An 18,845-nucleotide genomic window follows, 5' to 3' on the forward strand; every position below is an offset into this window, starting at 1 on the left:
AGAATTGATTCTAAGGCAGAAGAGTGGTAAGGGCTAGGCAATGAAGGTCAAGTGACTTGCCTTGGATCTAAGGAGTGTCTAAGTCGAGATTTGAACCCAGGACCGTCAGTCTCTAGGCCCGCTCTCAATCCACTGAGCTACTCAGCTCTTTAAATGTATCTTGAAAGATTTAGAAATTTACTTTACATTCACTTTCTCATTTGAGTGATACAACTCTATGAAGTTGGCACTACTGATATTCCTTAGCTTTAAAAATGTTTGTTATTAAGTTATGCCCAACTCCTTGTGACCCCGTGGACCATATTATACCAAGATTGTCCATGGCAAAGATACTTTTCTTAGTGAATTAAGACAAATTTGCCCAGGGTTGCATAGCTAATGTCTGAGGCTTTATTTAAACTCAAACCTTCCTGACTCCATCCCCTGAGCTACCTAGCTGCCTCCTACAAGAGGTCACCCATGAACATATAGCTGTGGGATTTGAACTCAGATCTGACTAGCTTCTCAAGCCCAATACACTCTGCTGCTACCCTGTACTGCTAGGGAAGGGGAACTATAAAGGTAAACCAGAAGACTATACAACTGACTTAATGGGACACTAAGGATTGATTTAAAATTAGAAAAGACTCCCCCTTCTTTTACTAATGAAGACACTGAGGCTCCAAAGTGAAATCATTTGTTTTAGAGTCTTCATTCTAAAACCAACACTCTTACCAGTATAGTTGCTTTGTAGGGATTGCATTGGGTCCTCTCTTATGGATCCCTCCAGCCTTTGCAGTTCTGTGGCTCTAGACACCAGCCTTGCAAATCTCCATCTTTGTTTGGGCGCCCCTTCCACATTTTTGGGATGAGTGTAATCATGGCGGTTCTGCCCACCTCGTGGGGTTGCTCTAGGAAACAATTGAGCTCATCTCTGTGAAAGTCCACCCTAGAAATGAAGGTGTTCTTTACAAACACTAACAGAGGTCCAGGAACCTCTCCTTTCTCCTGCTTCTTGGAGCCAGTCACCAATTTTTCTCATCTCTTGTAACTATTTCTGGTTTGGGTACACTTCTCCAAAGGCTTAAACATCACTGAACAACCCCCCTTTGACTGCTCCGACCACAGAATGTGCTGTTCTTGGTGACTTACTGAACTGCAGCCCACACAGGTCATAATTATCATTCATTAAAACTCATACAAAAACCTTAAGTTTTTCAACCACTAAATTTCTCCCAATTACTCTGTTTCCGTGAATACAACAGATTCATTTCTGGGTCCTAGGGCTCCACCAGGGAAGTGGAGCATTGTATGTAGGCTATAAGGGATCTTCGTTTTTTAGAGCTAAAAGAGATTTTCTGGGGCAGCTAAGTGATGGGGAGAGAGTATCATTTCTAGAGTCAGGAGAACCTGGGTTCACTTCGTAACTGTGTGACCCTGGGCAAGTCACTGAACCAACCCTGTTTGCTTAGTCCATGCCTTTTCATCTTAGAGTTGTTAGTAGGATTTAAAATTAAGAGATTTTGGGGTGTTTTTTTTTTTTAAGGTTTCAACTTCCTAGGCCAAAAGCTCCTGTCATTTATGTTCCTATGCATAATTGGTTGATTATAGAGGAAGAAACTTGAGGCCAAGTGACTTAACCAAGGTCACTGCATCTAAAGTAGGAGCCAGCATTTGCAACTGTCAGGTCAAAATTCTGTGATCTTTCAGTTATACCTGGCTGCCTCTTTGGGGAAGATGATTGAGCCAAATTACTATAATCCAAAGTTCTCCTCCCCCATCCTTGCCCTTCTTCCACAAGAATTGCCATTGCCTTTGGGCAGCAATAAAAGGTATCGATTGATCCTAGAGCCTCCTGTCTTGTATTGATGTTAGATAGCTGTTCCTAAAGGGGGAAAGCATTTATCAGACTGAGAGTTTGCAGGATGGGGTCAGTGATTCGGTGTGGCTCGGATCCCAAAACATGGAGGTCTAAGGAGGGGAGCTCTGAATCTATCTGATAACCACAGTCTATTATTCTTTTTCATTTATGTCCCCCCAGGAATTGTGCAAAAAGGTTGCCATCCCTTGGGATTTTACTGGGCTTGGGGTCAAGGGAACAAGATGAAAATGTTCTGGGCCAAGTTGTGTGGAAGGATCCTCAGCTCTGGGGCTAGAGGAACTGAGTTCAGGTCCTCCCTTCTATCCCTGTGATGTGTGTGATTGGTAAATCACTTCTTCCTAGGGCTTGTTTCCTCTCTTAAATCAGGCCATTGAACCACATGGCCCCTGAAGGTCCATTTTAGCCCCAAATCTGTGCTGCTATATTGTTTTCAGATCTGTTACATATTATGAGAATCTAATATTCCAATCTATGTAAAAAACAAACTCTGGAATTAGATTGAAGCTGAAGCTCAGAATTTCAGCTCAGTTCTTTATTCCTTAATAACTGTGTGACCTTGAGCAAGTCCCTTGCCTTAGGTCTGTTTTTGTTGTTGTTTTTAACCCCCTTGGAAGTTAGATTGCAGCACTAGAGACCTTTAAGGAAAGGCCTGGTGATTGATCCTAGGAGTATTCTTTTAAACCAGAGTGAGTTGGTTCCTTCCCTATCTTTGGTAAGCCTTTTCTATTGTCATTTAAAAAAAATTTTAAGCCCTTATCTTGTGTCTTAGTATCAGTTATAAGGCAGAAGAGCTGTAAGGCTAGATAAATGGGGTTAAGTCACTTGACCAGAGTCATACAGCTAGGACTGTATGAGGCCAGATTTGAACCCAGGTCCTCCTAATTCCAGGCCTGGCTCCATCCGCTGAGTCACCTAGCTGCCCCCTGCCATTGCCTCTTAAATCTTAAATCTGCCGTTTCTCTGTCGATCACTTCAAATTTAAGCTAAGTAGAGCTTGTTTTTGTACACAGTTGTTTGCATATGGTCTCCCTCATTAAATTGTGAACTCCTCCAGATCAAGGACTGTCTTTGGCCTTTTCTGTATCCCTTGTACCTGGCACAGTGCTTGGCACATAATAAACACCGAACAAATAAATACTTATAGACTGACTGATTGACATTTTGGGGATCACATGTTCCTCTGAGTGTCCCCTGAAGGTCCCGGTAGTCTATGAGCCTGATTCTACTCCATTGTAACTGCGTTCCACCACTACAATAATTCAGCACTTTATTTTTTAATTAGCAGCTATATTAAGCTCCTAATAGTTGCGAGGTTCAGTCTCCCATGCTACTAGAGATACGAGAAGGAGAAAAAGGACCCCAGCTGCCACCTTCCCTTAGCTTTACTAGGATAGCCAGCTGGAGGAGGGGGGTCTGACACGACGTGTTCACAGATAAAAGGGCTGAGGGAGGCCCCCCGACAGTACACTAGGTGACAAGAGCCCAGTTTGTCCTTGATGGAAAGGGTAGGCTGACTGGTTGCCCTAGGAAAAGGGAAGGCTGGAGAGAGACAGAGAGGGAGTTCAGAGACACGGAGAGAGCATGTTGGCAGTCTTTGGGGGCATTGGGCTTGGAGGTTTTGTCTCCTGGCAGAGTTGGGGTTCAGTTTCCCCTCCATCTGAGCTATCCACTGCTCATCCAGAATTTGGATTAAGCCTGAGTGTTGTCTTTCCCAGGAGCTGCTTCCAGTTTGCATTATCTCATCTGAAGAGCTCCTAATGGGCGCACTCTCTCTCTCTCTCTCCTCCCCCCTTCCTCTCCCCCCCTCTCTCTTTCCTCCCCCTCCCCCTCTCTCTCCTCCCCCACTCTCTCCTTCCCTGTCTCTCTCCCTCTCCCTCTCTTCTTCCCCTTCCCTGTCTCTCTGTCTTTCCATCTTTCATCTCTCTCTCTCCCTCCATCCCCCCTCTGTCTCTGTCTTGTCTGTCTGTCTCTGTCTGTCTGTCTGTTTCTCTCTCTCTCTCTCTCTCCCTCTCCCTCCCCCCCTTGTGTGTTTTAGGGGTGGCTGGAATAGGGGGAGCTGGTATCCCAGCTTTCCACTCCAGGCTTTGCAAGTCTACTTTAAAAGTGGGCCTGGGGGGGGGGGGAGTATTATGACTAACAATAAAGTGCCCTTTCTGCCATATCCGGGCTGGTTCCTTTAACTTTTCATGTGTATATGTCTCTCCCCAAAGCCATGAAAGCCTATTCCATTGCCTACATCCTTGAATGTTGCTCCGCATCCTTCCGGGGAGTGTGCCACTTATTATTTATTCTCAGACTTCTTCATGGTTAGTTTACCACTCAATTTACATGCAGCTAGCCCACCCATCTTTGCTAGCCGAGTGCAGGGCCACCTGGATCTTCTTAGCTCCCCAGTGGGGAGGGCTTCCCATGGGGGTCTTAACAGTTTCCATGTGAAGAGGCTGTGACCCAGATCGAGGCTGTGATTTAGTTGCATATCTGGTTATGGCCAGGAAGAATCTCAGACCGTGTGGTCCAAATCACTACAGATGGAGAAACTGAGGTCCAGAGAAGGAAAGAAACTTGTGTAAGGTCCCAGGACTCCAACCCAGATTCTCAGACTCCAAATTCCAGGCTTTTTTCCTTTATACCCTGTTTATTGCCTCTTTCATCTCAGCAGATCCACTTTCTCTAAAGGGTCCACCAATTCTTTAGAGCCTTTCTCTGCTTTCCAGGATGAGGGCTCAAATGGGCACCCATGTGTGACAGATGCCCTGGTCTGCATTCTGGGGGCACAGCATGCCGGTGTTGCTGGCTGAAGGCTTACCTGGTTTGCTGCCTGAGATGGAGAATTTGCATTTCTTGGTCTTATGCAGAGGTTGAAATCACACTTAGCCATCCGTCGACGGGTGCTTTGAAGGCCTCTCTTGTCACCCCCTCCTTGGTTCCTGGAGTGCAGCTCCCTTGTTCTCTGAAGTGTGAGGGATGTCAGACGTTGCCTGAAGTGTAATTAATACATAAGGTTTTGAGGATCAGGAGGCTTCGAGATGCAGAAAGAGAAAAGGCAAGCGGAGCCTGTAAACCACACTTCTGACTGCTGTGGCATACGTTGACCTTTTAAACAATATGACCACTTAGCCCTGTGAAATGGGCTGCCTCCGGAAGCCCTGGGTTCCCTCTCCTGGAAGGTCTTCCCCAAATGGTCATCCAATCCCTGCCAGATGTTAGAGAGGGAATTCTTATTCAATTATGGGTGGGGGGTGGATGATTCTGTGAGCCTGGCTGGCCCTCTTTCATCCTGTTTCCTCATCTGTGAATGAAAGAGTTAACCTCTTTCATCCTTCCTCAGTTTCCTCATCTATAAATTATATTTGTGTTTTCTTCTTAGTTGGTTCTTAGAAAATACTTTGTATTCTATCAAAACATGGACTTCTGTTTCCTGAGGGCTTCTTGTGAGCAAACACTGAATCCTTACAGAAGCTGGAGTACAGTTCTCATTGCTCTTCCTTCCCTCCCTCCCAAGTGACTTGCCCAGGATCACCCAGCTAGGAAGTATCTGAGGTCACATTTAAACTCAGATCCTCCAGACTCCAGGCCTGACTTCCTCTCCCCTGGGCCACTTAGCTGTCCCTGCCATGTCCTTTTTCCATCAAGGAGGAGCTGCCCTATTTGCCTGAGCAGCCTTCCTTTCTGGTCCCCTAGAGAGTAGCCCCTATCTCCCAGGGCTTTGGTGACGTCAGATTTGCAGTCTGTGAAGATCTTTCCTAACCCAGGAATACGGATTAGTATTATTCACCCTATGAAATCTTAACCTCCAGTCTTCTTCCCTCCCTTTTACCTTGAAGCTCCTGCAGAGCTCCCTTCTTGGCTGGAAAGGTCGGACCCCTCTTTCACACTCACCATTGCTACCCAGGAAATGAGAGCAGTCTTCCTTCCAAAGCCCACTAGCTAATGGCCCTAATTCACATACAGCCAGTTTAGTTTACAGCTAGGTTAGTAGCTGGTTTCCAAGACTGGCCCATTGGGCTTAACGCCAATGTGATACTCGGTTTCCTCCACACTCCCACTTCAGCTCTACTTTTACAGTCAAAACTTCTTCTCCAACAGACTTCCTTGAAAATACTTGTTTTGAGGGCAGCTGGGTGGCTCTGGGGATAGAGAGGCAGGCCCAAAGAAGGGAGGTCCTGGGTTCGAATTTGGCCTCAGATACTTGCTAACTGTGAACCTGGTCAAGTCATTTAACCCATATCACCTAACCTTTGACACTGTTCTGCCTTAAAGCCAATACACAGTATGGATTCTAAGATGGAAGGTAAAGGTTTAAAAAAAGTACCTGTTTCTCCTTTTCAAAATTCCTGATCTTGGTGTTCCAGGACCCGTCTCAGGCCAGCTCCAACATGCTCTTCCATCTTTTCTTGCCAGTTACTCCAGCAAAAATTTTTCTTCCTGTCTTTGCCTCTCTGGTCATCACCTTTGCTCACACCATCTCCCGAGTCCCAGAATAGACCCTCCCTCCCTTCTCTAATCCCTTCTGGCTACTGTTCTTCCCTTTCTTCAAGGCCTAACCCAGGTGCTGCTTCCTTAGTGTTTTCTCCACCCCCAGACAAAAGTGATCTCTCCCTCCTCAAATTCCTGTGGCCCTTTGCCTGGACCTCTATCTTACTCTCTTATCTCACTCTCCCTTGGATTCTGGTTATTTTGTGTACATGACTTTCAGTCCTATTAGATTTCGAGCTCTTTGAGTCTGTTTTATGTCTTGATATCACCATTCCTAAGTGCACAGGACTTACTCCTGCAGTAGCCACTTAATAGATGTTTCTCAAATTAATGTTTTAAAAAGTCCTTACCTACAAGGACAATTAGGCAGTCCAGTGGATCTGGAGCCAGACTTGGAGGCAGGAGGTCCTGGCCTCAAACACTTTCTATCTGTATCATCCTGAGCAAGTCACTAAACCCACATTGCCTAGCCCTTACTCCTCTTCTGCCTTGGGACCGATATTCAGTATTGATTCTGAGCCAGAAAATAAGGGTTTAAAAAAAGCAAATAAACAAACAACTTTACCCTTCTGTCTTAGTATCAGTTCAAAGAAGAGCAGTCAGGGTTAAGTGACTTGCCCAGGATCACACAGCTAGGAAATGGCTTGAAGTCAGATTTAAACATGGGTCCTCCCAACTCCAGGTCTGGTGCTCTATCCACTGAGCCACCTAGCTGCCCATTAAGTTGATTTTTTATCCCTCCTTCCATAAGAGCCTGTGATCCAGATTGTATCTCTTCCTCCTTCCACAAACACCTTCTCTCATTGTGGCCCCTGGAGTTAGGGAGATTGGAATTCCAACCTAGACTCATAGTGACTGTGTGACTCTAGACAAGTCATTTCACTCCTACCTGTCTCAGTTTCCTCATCTGTAAGGGGAAGAAGACATACCTACCTCATAGAGTTGTTGTGAAAACCAAATGAGACATTTGAAAAGCCCTCTCTTTCGTTATCATCCTTGTCATTGATGGTTTCCCCTATTATAGCTTTCTGATTCCTTCATTATTTCCTTCCCTTATGCCCAAATCTAAACTGGGGGGGATTCCCCCCCCCCCCAGGAATGAGCTTGACCCTCGCATGCTTCTAGTCATAGCTGAATCTTTCCCCTCCTTCCCCCTTAATGGCGAAACTTCCCATGGAGAATAGAACAAACATCAAGCGTGTTTCCCCATCACCTCCCTTCCTAAGCATTCTGGCTTTGGTCCTCCAGTCCCATGGAAACTTAGGAAGTTCCAGTGACTTGGTGCTGGCCAAGTCCAGGCCGCCTCCTCCTCCTTGACCTCTCATGTGCACTGAAGCCCGCCCTCTTTTTGCCTCCCTTGGCTTCCCCAACAGTGCCCTCTCAAAGGGCTTTAGCAGCATCTAACAGAAGTCCTTTGTGAGGAAAGCACTAAAGATAGCCTGGTTAGCTCAGGTTGTTAGAGAGAGAGCCGTGTGGACAAAATGAGGCCAAGGTCACAGATTGGCTCCTGGATGGGCCAGTTGTTTGGGCTCAGTTTCATAGCCTGAGACTTCAGCCTTAGCCAGGCATCTTGCAGAAGTATGTTGTGATCCTGAGGGGAAACTGCTAAGGACTGGCTGAATTAGCCCCAAGCCCACAATTGACTGGCAAGAGAGCTATTTCCCCAGCAATTGGGGGCACCCACCCCTCTAAAGCCTACTGCAGTATGAGGAGATGGGGCTTTTCTGGGCTATCACAACCATGCTGCAGATTTCATTTATTCTTGGGGCAGTGGCAAGCACCCGAACCTTCTCTGCCACTACATGTCCAAGCAGGGGTACATCCCCCAGCTCCTCTCCAGGTCTGGATTTGGATATGGAGTAGGGGGCAGCTGGGTAGCTCAGTGGATAGAGAGCCAGGCCCAGAGATGGGAAATCCTGGGTTCAAATCTGGCCTCAGACACTTCCTAGCTGGGTGACCCTGGGAAAGTCACTAACTCCCATTGCCCAGCCCTTACACTCTTCTGCCTTGGATCCAATGCACAGAAAATTTTTATAAGGATTCCAATCCCATCCCCAATGCTTACTGCCCATGTAGCCTTAGACTTCTGTTCTCTCATCTGTAAATGAGATGGCTTACAATCTCTGAGATTCCCTCTAGTGCCATACATAAATGATTTCATGACTCTACTGTGCCTCAGTCCACCAAATTACCAATGAGCCTGGAGCTGGAATTCTCTTCTCCCTCACAAAGCCTCCTTGGCCTTATGTGAAGCTGATAACAACCCTTAGAGAAGCCTGGAGCTTGCTTTAACCACCACGGGCCCGGATGCCTGACCAAATCTCCCTGTTGGCTGAGAGAGAAAGATACTCAGCCAAGTATTGAACTCTTTTAGAAAGGAAGGAGAATGACCTGGAGGCTGATAAGGCTTCTGCTGCCAGCCCAGATCTCCCCTGTCCTTATTAAAAGAAACCTTCCACTTGAAGTCCCTCTGATTGTTGCTCAAGATATCTCCCTATCTCTCTATTTTTACTTTTACGGACAAATTGATTTTAAAAAATAGTCCTTCCCTTCGAGGAAAAAGTCTTTCTCTGCCCGCCTCATTTCCCTCCTAGGTCACTCTTGTGACTTACAATCTGACTTCTGATCCCTTAACTAAACTGATCTTCCCAATAATCATTTAACCTTCAGATTTGCTGGCCTAGTCTCAGTTCTTCATTCTACTTAATGACTTCTCACCTATAGCTTGTATTTGTTTTTTAAATCTTTATCTTCCATCTTGGAACTGATACTTGTTATTCATTCTAAGGCAGAAGAGCACTAAAGGCTAAGCAGTGGGGGTTAAGTGACTTGCCCAGGGTCACACAGCTAGGAAGTTTCTGAGGCCAGTTTTGCACCTAGTACCTCTGGACCTGGCTCTCTATCCACTGTCTCCTTTCCCAAGCCCTCATCCTTTTTCTTTCCTTGCATTGTGTGATGCTGATGTCCCCTGATTCTCCTCTGCTATGATCCTTCTTTCTCATCCATCTCTTCTGAATTGTCTATCTGCCCTCTTTTAAGTGTGTAAGTTCCTAGAGACCATGGCCTGGCCCACCTCTATTTTTTGTTTCCCTTGAAGCACCTCATTGGCTTCTGTGCATAGATTCTTTCCATGGAAATAACTCTCAGCTATATATCCAGCCCTCCATGTGCTCCTGAACTGGACTCCCAAGCCTTCTCAATCCTGGTCCTACGAGTCTCACCATCTCTAACCCATTGTCTCCAGAAGACTGTGAGATCTTTCCAGTCACCAGAATGCACAACCTTGGAGCCATGTTTGATTCCTGAGTCTCCTGCCAAATCTCCTCAAGTCTTTCTCCACAGTAGCCTGTCCATCTCCTCGCCCCCTTCTTACACTTAATATGGACACCACCTTAGTTCAGTTTCTCTCTCCTTGGGGCAGCTAGGTGGCACCACAGTTCACAAAGCACCTGGGCCTGTTGTCTGGAAGTTCAAATCCAGCCACTTACTAGCTGGATGACTCTTGGCAAGTCATTTAACTGCTGCCTGCCTCAGTTTTCTCAGCTGGAAAATTGGGATAACAATAGCACCTCCCTTCTAGAATGAGTGCTACATGAATTATTATTGATTTATCCTTTCCTCTAATTTTATCCCCCTTCTATTCCATTTTGCACACAGCTGTCAAATTAATATCCCCAAAGTATGACTTGGCCATTCTCCTCAAAGAACTTCTGATGGCTCCCTGTGGCCTCTGTAATAATGCCCAAGCTCTTATGATTGTCGTTAAAGACTGGCTCTTACAGATCTTTCCAGATCCCTCTTAGAACCGTCTCTCTTCCATTACTCTGTGTTCCAAGTAAATTGGTGAACTGGACATTCCATCTTCTGTCCCTCAAAGCCCTACTGCCTGGGATGCAGGCCTTTTTCATGCTTGTTTCTTAGAATCCTTCAAGATTTATCTCAGGTACTTTTTCTCAGTCCCTAATTGTCTAAGCTTTCTCTGGCTCAAATTATCTTGTATTACTTCTTGGATGAAAGACATTGCTAGAGAGGCAATGTACTACTGGGGAAAGAAAGTTGGAAAGACTTAGCCTGGACCTTTAGTAACTGTTTCCCCATCTGTAAAATATGGGGGCAATGATAAAGGACTATTTTTTATCTCATAGGCACTGAGTAGCAAATGGGATAATGTGTGTGTGTGTGTGTGTGTATATGGATGGATAAAGTCTCTTAATCGTCACACCCATCCCCAATAGAATTTTAGTTTTGTGTCCTCATCCCCTGTTAATTCAACAATTAAAAGAATTAAATCAGGCACTTGAAAGCCATTCTTCGGTCTTTAAAGTGAGTAATCCCTTGAGTCCAGGTGCTACTCTTTTCTTATTAGCTGGGTGACCTCAAGTCATGTCATCTAGCCTCTGAGAATTTGTATTCTCATCTCTAAAATGGGAATGATAATGACTACCAACCTCCCAGGGTTATTAAAAGATCAAACAAGTATGCAGAATTCGCTCTTGCAAATCTATATGCTGTTATTAATGAGCTGAGCTTGAAGCTGGAGCAAAGGTCTCACTGTCACTGAGGTTAAATGGTCCTAGAACAGAGTATTGCTCAGTTTGTAAAAAGTTTCCAGCCTTCCCTTCCTCCCTCTATATGGGTTTTTTTTTAATGTTATATTGTAAATACTTTCCTTCTGGCTTAGAATCAATAGACAGAAGAGTTGGTAACAGCTAGGGAATTGGGGTCAAGTGACTTCTCCAGGATCACAAAGCTAGGAAGCCACTTTCTATCCACTGTGCTACACCACTGCTCCTGAATGCTTTTAAACATGAGACTTAAGTCAGTCTCAGCTTGTTTTAAAAAGAGCTCTTCTCTGCCTGGCTTTGTTTTTTCTCCATACCTAGCAACACTTATCACAACCTACAGGTTCAGATGTACAGAGTCACAGCTTTCTTCTTTCTTATTCTCTGCCCTAACATAGAATCTTAGGTCTGGAAGGGATTCCAGATCATCTAGGCCTGTGTTGGTGAACCTATGGTACATGTGCTCCTTTTCCCCTCTGAGGACATTTCTCTCATCACTTGCCCATATTCCCAGCAACCCAATGGGAGGAGCGCTTCCTCCCTCCCCTGTCTGGGGTAAGGCAGGGGGCTCAAATGCAGTGTGAGGGTTGCAATTTGGACCCAGGGTCTCTAAAAGGTTTGCCATCACTGAACTAGGCCATCCTTCTCCAACCTAGTGGCAGAATCTTCCCTCTAACCCACCAGACTAGTAGCCAGGAAGTCTTCCCTGCCCATTTAAGAAGAAAGTGTGAAACTGACCTGAGGGTATCCTCCCCACATTATGCCCAGATCCTATCACCTACTCCCTCTTATTTGAAGTAGTAGCCTTCTAGTTTGCCCTTCCTGCCTTCTGGCTGCCTACTTCCCCCTCTTCTCCCCCAATCTAGACTCCTTAGCTGCTTAAAATAAAATAATCTTTTTCAAATACTTTTTCCATCTGTTCTTCATTCACTTAGCCATTAAAAAAAAACACAACTTATTGGGAGTCCCTGTTGCCTGCAGTATTTGAAGCTGAAGCTTTTTTCTGGTGTGGCCTTTAAAATCCTTTTCCAGTTGGCCCCCTTCCTCATTTCTCACTATTCTCTACACATGCTCTGCCCCAGGCAACATGAGCTAGCTGTCCCCTCAAAGGAATTTGCTCTTTCCTACCCTTCCACAGTCAATGTTTCTTACTTTCTGATAAACCTGACTTTAACTCCCTGACAAGTAAAATAGAGCCCAAAGTTTCCAAGGGTAGAAATTAGAACAGAAGTAGATTTCAGCTCCAGACAAGGAAGAGATTCCTATCAATAAGGGATTGGGGGGAGAAGGAAGTAGGGATGTCCCAGATCAGAGAGACTGGCTGACACTCTACTTGGAATGTTGGGAGAAGGACTGTCATTCTTTGGTGTTAGATTGGAATGGGATTGAGTAGAATGCTACACTGGTATGTAAGAAGACCCAGGAATGGGATTCCAACAGTCAATTAATGAGTGGCCACAAGCAAAAATAAGTCAGGGTTTCTCTGGGCCTCCTTGTAAAACCAGGAAGTTGGGCTTTTGTTTTTATTATTTGTTTTTCTTTTGTATTCTTTAATTATTATTTTCTCCCCAACTCTAGAATTGTGGGATCACATACTGGCCAGAAACTTCTATCGTTAACCTCATTTGATCTTTGACTTCCATTTAAGACCATTTTATTACTTATATGAAGTTTCTTTATATCAATTTACATTGAGTTTATAAAAGTGTTCCAGTTTGTTTCAGCTTTCAGTCAACCAGAATACTCATGGACTGAGATACTCTGCTTACTTTAATTTTCAGAGTCAACCAGTTAATCAGCAACTGTATGCTAGGGCAGGTAGGTAGGTGGTTAGAACTCAGAACCTAGAGTCAGGAAGACCTGAGTTCAAATGTAACCTCAGAGGCTTACTAGCTATATGACCCTAAGCAAGTCATTTAACTCTGGTTGCTTCCACTTGTTCCTCTGAGCTGACATAAAATGAGCAGGAGAAAGAAATGGCAAACCATTCCACTATCTTTGCCCAGAAAATCCCAAATGGGGTCATGAAGGGAGGGACTGAACTATAAAATGGGTCACACCCTTTTGCTGAATGCTGGAGTGGCAAAGAAAAAAAGCAAAAGCAGTCCCTGCCCACAAGGAGCTTACATTCTAATGCAAGAATAAAGGAGTTAAGGGTTGTTCATTTTGAACAATGTAGCCCCCCTAAGGCTACCTATTATACTGTTAGATATATATATATATATATATATATATGTATATATATGTAGTATGTGTTAATATATGATAAATCTACTTCTGTTCTAATTTCTTCTTGAAACCCTTGAGATTTAGATTTAGAAATAGATTTCACTTGTCGGGGAATTAGTCACGTTTATAAAGTAAGAATATGCATATGTATATTCTTATTTTATAAACCTGACTTTAGATATATCTATAACCCTCACCTTCCAACTAATATTGATTCTGAAAGTCCAGGAAGGGCTAGGCAGTGGGCTTAAGTGACTTGCCTACTCTCAGCTGCTTTGTTGGGGGTTTTTGTTTGTTCATTTGTTTTTACTCTTTACTTTATGTCTTAGAATTTATACTGTGTATTGGTTCCAAGATGAAAGAGGGGTAAGAGCCAGACAATGGGGGTTAGGTGACTTGCCCAGGGTCACACAGGTAGGCAGTATCTGAGGTCATATTTGAATTCAGGATTTCTCATCTCTAGGACTGGCTCTCTAGCCACTGAGCCACCTATGTGCCTCAACTATAATTCCTCTTGACTGAGAGTGTGGAAATTTGTTAATGTCCCAACCTATAGCTGCTATTTACCTGAGCCTCCTTTTTAGAGTGGGGGAGAGTTATCAAGTTCTCCAGACCCCTCCATGTCTGTCTTTGTCTCTCTCTCCCCCTTTCTCTGTCTCTGTCTCTGTCTCTCTCTCTGTCTCTGTCTCTCTCTTTCTCTGTGTGTCATTTTGTCTCTGTCTCTGTCTGCCCTCCCTTCTTCAAGGGCCACTTTGTACATTTCAGAGGTCAGGGTGATGCCTTCAGACCTCTGGATCTGAACTGGTACCTGCTACCTTCTTTTGCTCCAAAAATTAGAATGGTAATAATTGACCCTGCTGGCCAGTTATCACAGTAACACAGTAATGTATAAACCTAAGTCAGCTCCAGTTTGGGACTGTGGGTGAGAAAAAAATGCTACCCTGTCTGTCTTCTTCACACACTCTCTCTCTGTCTCTGTCTCTGTCTCTCCGTCTCTCTCTCTCTGTTTTAAAAAATGCTTCTCAAATCCAATTGTGTATCCATAGACAACGCACACTCTTCCTCTTCCTCTTCCTCCTCCTCCATCTCCATCAGCTAACCCCTATAATCTTGCTGTGTACTTAATGAGACAGCCAGATCTTTTTAGGAGGTGGGAAACCTTTTCACAGCATCCCCCTCCCCTCACACTGTTCTATGTAGGTGAGCTCAGAACACGCCACGGGCAAACATGTTTCTGAATTTCTTATGAAGTCTGTTACCAGACGTGTAGTTGGGAGGGGAGCACGTGTGCAGTGTGGGGTGACCCCAGACTTGTTACTCTGCTGAAGCATCATCCCTTTGGGGGAGTGGGGGATTATGGGGGAAGGAGGCACCATGCAGAAAGCTGGGGGACGCCCTGTATTTGTTCACAAACATTTCTTTCTGTGGTAATGAAAAATTACCAAGAGGGGTGATTAGGAAATTCAGGCCGAGAATGCAGGCCTGTGACTAAATGTGAGGGCCCGCTGCGCTGAACCTCACAGGGTGTAATTACCCTAGGGGGGGTTGTCAAGGGGGAAGGGGCGGATTGGTGCTTGAACTGGGACCCAGCAGAAAATTCATCTAAGCTATTAGCTTGTAATTACAGCGCATAGAGGTAGCAGGCCCGAGGTCTGGTGTCGGAGAAGAGCCAGGGATGAAAGGAAGGAGTAATTATGGAATCTGCGGGAGGCAGGCAGACTGCTGATTAGTCATGCTCTTTGAACCGTTTATGGAGGGGAGGGAGAGAGGGAGACAGATACCATATTTAATAGAGTAGAAGAGGCTTCTTCATTCTTCTTTCAGACAAAAATCTGTCATGGGAGGGAGGGGGGAATCTACGCTTGGTCCCTAGGTCCTAGCCTATTGAGGCTTGATAATATAGTGGGAAGGAAGTACAGTCTAGATCTGGGAGATAGGAGACCTACAGTTTGGGGAAGTTTTCTGGTCCTTGCTCTGCTGATAACTTTGTGTTACCTTGAGCAAGTCACTCTCCCCAGGATCTCATGTAAAAATGAGGGTTTCAACATAAGTGATGGAGGAAGTAGATGCCTGAGGTCTTTTATGTCCTAGAAATGGTCTCTGAGGGCTCTCTGAACCCTCAGCCTTGGATGGTGCTGGGGTTCTATGCCTTAGTCCACCAATTGGGGAGCCCCCCATCCTTGGATAGTGCTGGGATTCTATGCCTTAGTCCACTGATTGGGGAGCCTCCTAGCTTTGGATGATGCTGGGGTTCTATGCCTTAGTCCACTGATAGGGGAGCCCCCCATCCTTGGATGATGCTGGGGTTCTATGCCTTAGTCCACTGATAGGGGAGCCCCCCATCCTTGGATGATGCTGGGGGAGTCCATGCCTTAATTCACTGATAGGGGAGCCCCCCATCCTTGGATAGTGCTGGGATTCTATGCCTTAGTCCACTGATTGGGGAGCCTCCTAGCTTTGGATGATGCTGGAGTTCTATGCCTTAGTCCCCTGATAGGGGAGCCCCCCATCCTTGGATAGTGCTGGGATTCTATGCCTTAGTCCACTGATTGGGGAGCCTCCTAGCTTTGGATGATGCTGGAGTTCTATGCCTTAGTCCCCTGATAGGGGAGCCCCCCATCCTTGGATAGTCCTGGGATTCTATGCCTTAGTCCACTGATTGGGGAGCCTCCTAGCTTTGGATGATGCTGGGGTTCTATGCCTTAGTCCCCTGATAGGGGAGCCCCCCATCCTTGGATAGTCCTGGGATTCTATGCCTTAGTCCACTGATTGGGGAGCCTCCTAGCTTTGGATGATGCTGGGGTTCTATGCCTTAGTCCCCTGATAGGGGAGCCCCCCATCCTTGGATAGTCCTGGGATTCTATGCCTTAGTCCACTGATTGGGGAGCCCCCCATCCTTGGATGATGCTGGGGGAGTCCATGCCTTAGTCCACTGATTGGGGAGCCCCCCATCCTTGGATGATGCTGGGGGAGTCCATGCCTTAGTCCACCGACTGAATTGGCAAGCCCCATCCTCACTCATCTTAGTGGTGCTTAGTCTTAATCTGATGCATCTGCCCGGACCACAAGGGAGGAGAGGGAAAGCAGAACTATGGATTGGAGGAAGAGCTTGTCAGTGGATAACAGGTTCAGGCTGCCCAATGGCTTTTGCCATTTTTGGTTCAATGGAACAGACTTTTCCTTGCTTGCCCATTGACAAGATTTCCCCTCTAATAAAGACACTGGGGGGGGGGCGCTTTGCAGGTTCCCTGGTGGGCCCCTCAGGGATAAGCACTCGGGTAGCAGGCTGGGGCTCCCCCATCTCTGTGCTCAGGGCCGGCACAGGCATCCCTTGACTCCCACCGTTCCGATCCATAGAAACTGGCCGAATTGCACACGGAGCAATATGGCTCCGGAGGGAGGCTTGGGGGAGTTGGCTCCCCGGGGGCTCAGCCCTCAGCTTGTTTGGCCTCTTGCCAGCTCGCTAGCCTTTGCCTGGTTTCCAGCAGGGGCGAAGGCTGGCTTTGGCTAGAATGTAGCAGGGTGGAGGGTTGTTTTGAAACCTTTGGTTACTGTTATTTTGAAGCTGGTTTGGTTGCTGGTTATTTTGAAGCCTTTGGAAGATGCTTGTAAGGGCTAAGGGGAAAGTGATAAGGAGAGATACATGGCCTGGGAAAGGAGATGGGGTGGGGGCGGGGTGGTGCCTTTCATTCCATCTAAGCCCCTGGGGCCGGCCGGCGCTTCTTTTCTCTTTTGCTTCTTTTCCGAGGCTCCAAAGCCCTCGGGCTTGAAGCGATTGTACTGGGGGAAGAAGAGAGACCCCTCGATCCCCGGCTCGCCCCTCACCCCTTCCGCCGCCGCCTCTCCCCCACCCAATCTCCCTGCCCCCCAAACCCTCATCCATCACAGCCTTCCTGCTGAGGATTTTATTCCCAGCTGTTAAGTATAATGAATTTACATGAGCTGATAATGTAGACAAGAATTCAGTCAATGGCTGAGAGCGCAGAAGTTAATAAATGCCTGTATAATGAGGGCAGGGGGAGTGAGATCCCAGTACTCATTCAAGGCCTCCTGAGGGCACCGGGGCCAAAGTTTAATAAATGCTGACTGACGCCCATGCCGGGTCCTCCTCCCTCCCTCCCTGGCTGGGGGTGGGGGCTCCTGGGGCCTCACAGCGACACCTGCTGGTGTCTGCCCGAGGCATCAGCTGGAGAACACCTGCTCGGCTTTCTTTGTTTGGGTTCTTGGGAATCCTGGGACTGAACATTGCGAGGGACCTTCCACATCACCTAAGTTACCCCCTCTCTTTCCGGAGGAAGACTCTGGAAGGCAGTGAGCCAGAACCTTGCAAGGAGCAAAGTCAGCATTTGAACCCGGGTCTTGGAATAGAATTATTGGTGATTAAATTTAAATTAATTTTTAAAGAAGGAACAAGATTCTTTTCCTCTCCCTACCTTACCTCCCATTGGAAAGCAAAGCAACAAATATTTATTAAGCGTTTACTCTCTGCCAGGATAAAGAAAAAAGAAAAAAAATAGAAAAAAAATTGCAAATGTGTTAGTGTAGTTGTTTTCCTGGTTTTACACACGAGGAAACCGGCCCAGAGAGACTTACTTTACTTCATGATAGTGATGCCAAGATTCAAACCAGGTTTCCCCCCCCCCCCCCCCTTTTGGATCATTATTCTTTTTCAGGGTTCTGGTAAAGGAAGATAACTTTTAGAAACACAGTCTTGCCTAAACTGTTTTGCTATGAGAAGAGACACCAGTCTATCTTAAATGGAACTAATAATAGCTTATGTTTATGTAAGTGGTGAACAGAATGCCTTGGACCTAGCCTTCTGTTTAGCCTCAGGGTTCTATGGATGTTATGATTATCTTAGAGATGAAGAAAACTGGGGATCAGAGAGGTTACTCAATTTTCCTGAGGTCACCCAGCTAGTTAGTACCTAAGGCAGAATTTAAGCCTAACTCCTTCTGGTCCAAGTTTTTCCCTGAATTGCTGGTCATAAGCAAATAAGCTTGTCTGGAGTAGGAAAGAACACTTTCTACCAGAGGCCTACTTTCCTCTGAAAAGGACCAAATATTAAAACAAAACAAAAACCTCGAGTTTAATCATCCCATGCCAAGATCTTAACTATTGCCAAGAGGCTATGGTGTGCCCTAGGACACTCTTGAGTGCTGGGGTTTTCCCTTTTTTATGCATTTTTCTATGAATATTTGCTCCCTGTCCTCAAACCAGGAGCAAGTGGTAAATACAATATGGCTTTCCTCATGTCCCCCACCCCCCCCATCACTTCCTCTCCATCACCTCCACCCTGCCTATCCCATCCCCTCCTGATGCATACATGCTGAGGAGAAATGCTAATTTTAGACTCCTGTTAATGAAGCTGCTCATTTGAAATTCTATTTTAAGTGACCTGACATCAGCAGGGCAGCTTTTCAAGGGCTTACAGCTCCAGTTCTGACATTAATGTGGGGATATTAGCCCTTTTGGGGGGAGGTGAGGGACGACAGATAGGAAGGATGCCCAAGGTGTGCTGGCTTGGCAGAACAGCTCCCAATCCCACACCTAACCTTGTTAAGAGCCACTCTCAAGGATGTGTCGTTGAAGAGATTATTACCCAAGGGCAGAAACAAGAGCCCCCCATTCCTTTAGTGGAAGGGTTAAATGCATGTCTTTTTGCCCTCTGCTCCCCGTTTGTCAAATCCCTGCAGTTTTAGTGACATCAAGGGCTG

General features: G+C 46.0%; 1 protein-coding gene and 1 long non-coding RNA gene across 8 annotated transcripts in view; one reads left to right on the forward strand and one right to left on the reverse strand.

The window, feature by feature from the left end:
• The window catches only part of GSE1 (Gse1 coiled-coil protein), an 869,104-nt gene that overhangs the window by 770,469 nt on the left and 79,790 nt on the right, over nucleotides 1–18,845 (forward strand). The window lies entirely within an intron of this gene.
• Nucleotides 3,822–7,688, reverse strand: LOC107650600 (uncharacterized). The gene is made up of 3 exons (XR_001626178.2): nucleotides 6,174–7,688; nucleotides 4,668–4,839; nucleotides 3,822–4,398 (listed from the first exon to the last, which is right to left on the reverse strand). It is a non-coding gene; the product is annotated as an uncharacterized LOC107650600 (long non-coding RNA).

This window comes from Monodelphis domestica, chromosome 1 (genome assembly GCF_027887165.1).
Source record: "Monodelphis domestica isolate mMonDom1 chromosome 1, mMonDom1.pri, whole genome shotgun sequence".
NCBI classification, from domain to species: Eukaryota; Metazoa; Chordata; class Mammalia; order Didelphimorphia; family Didelphidae; genus Monodelphis; species Monodelphis domestica.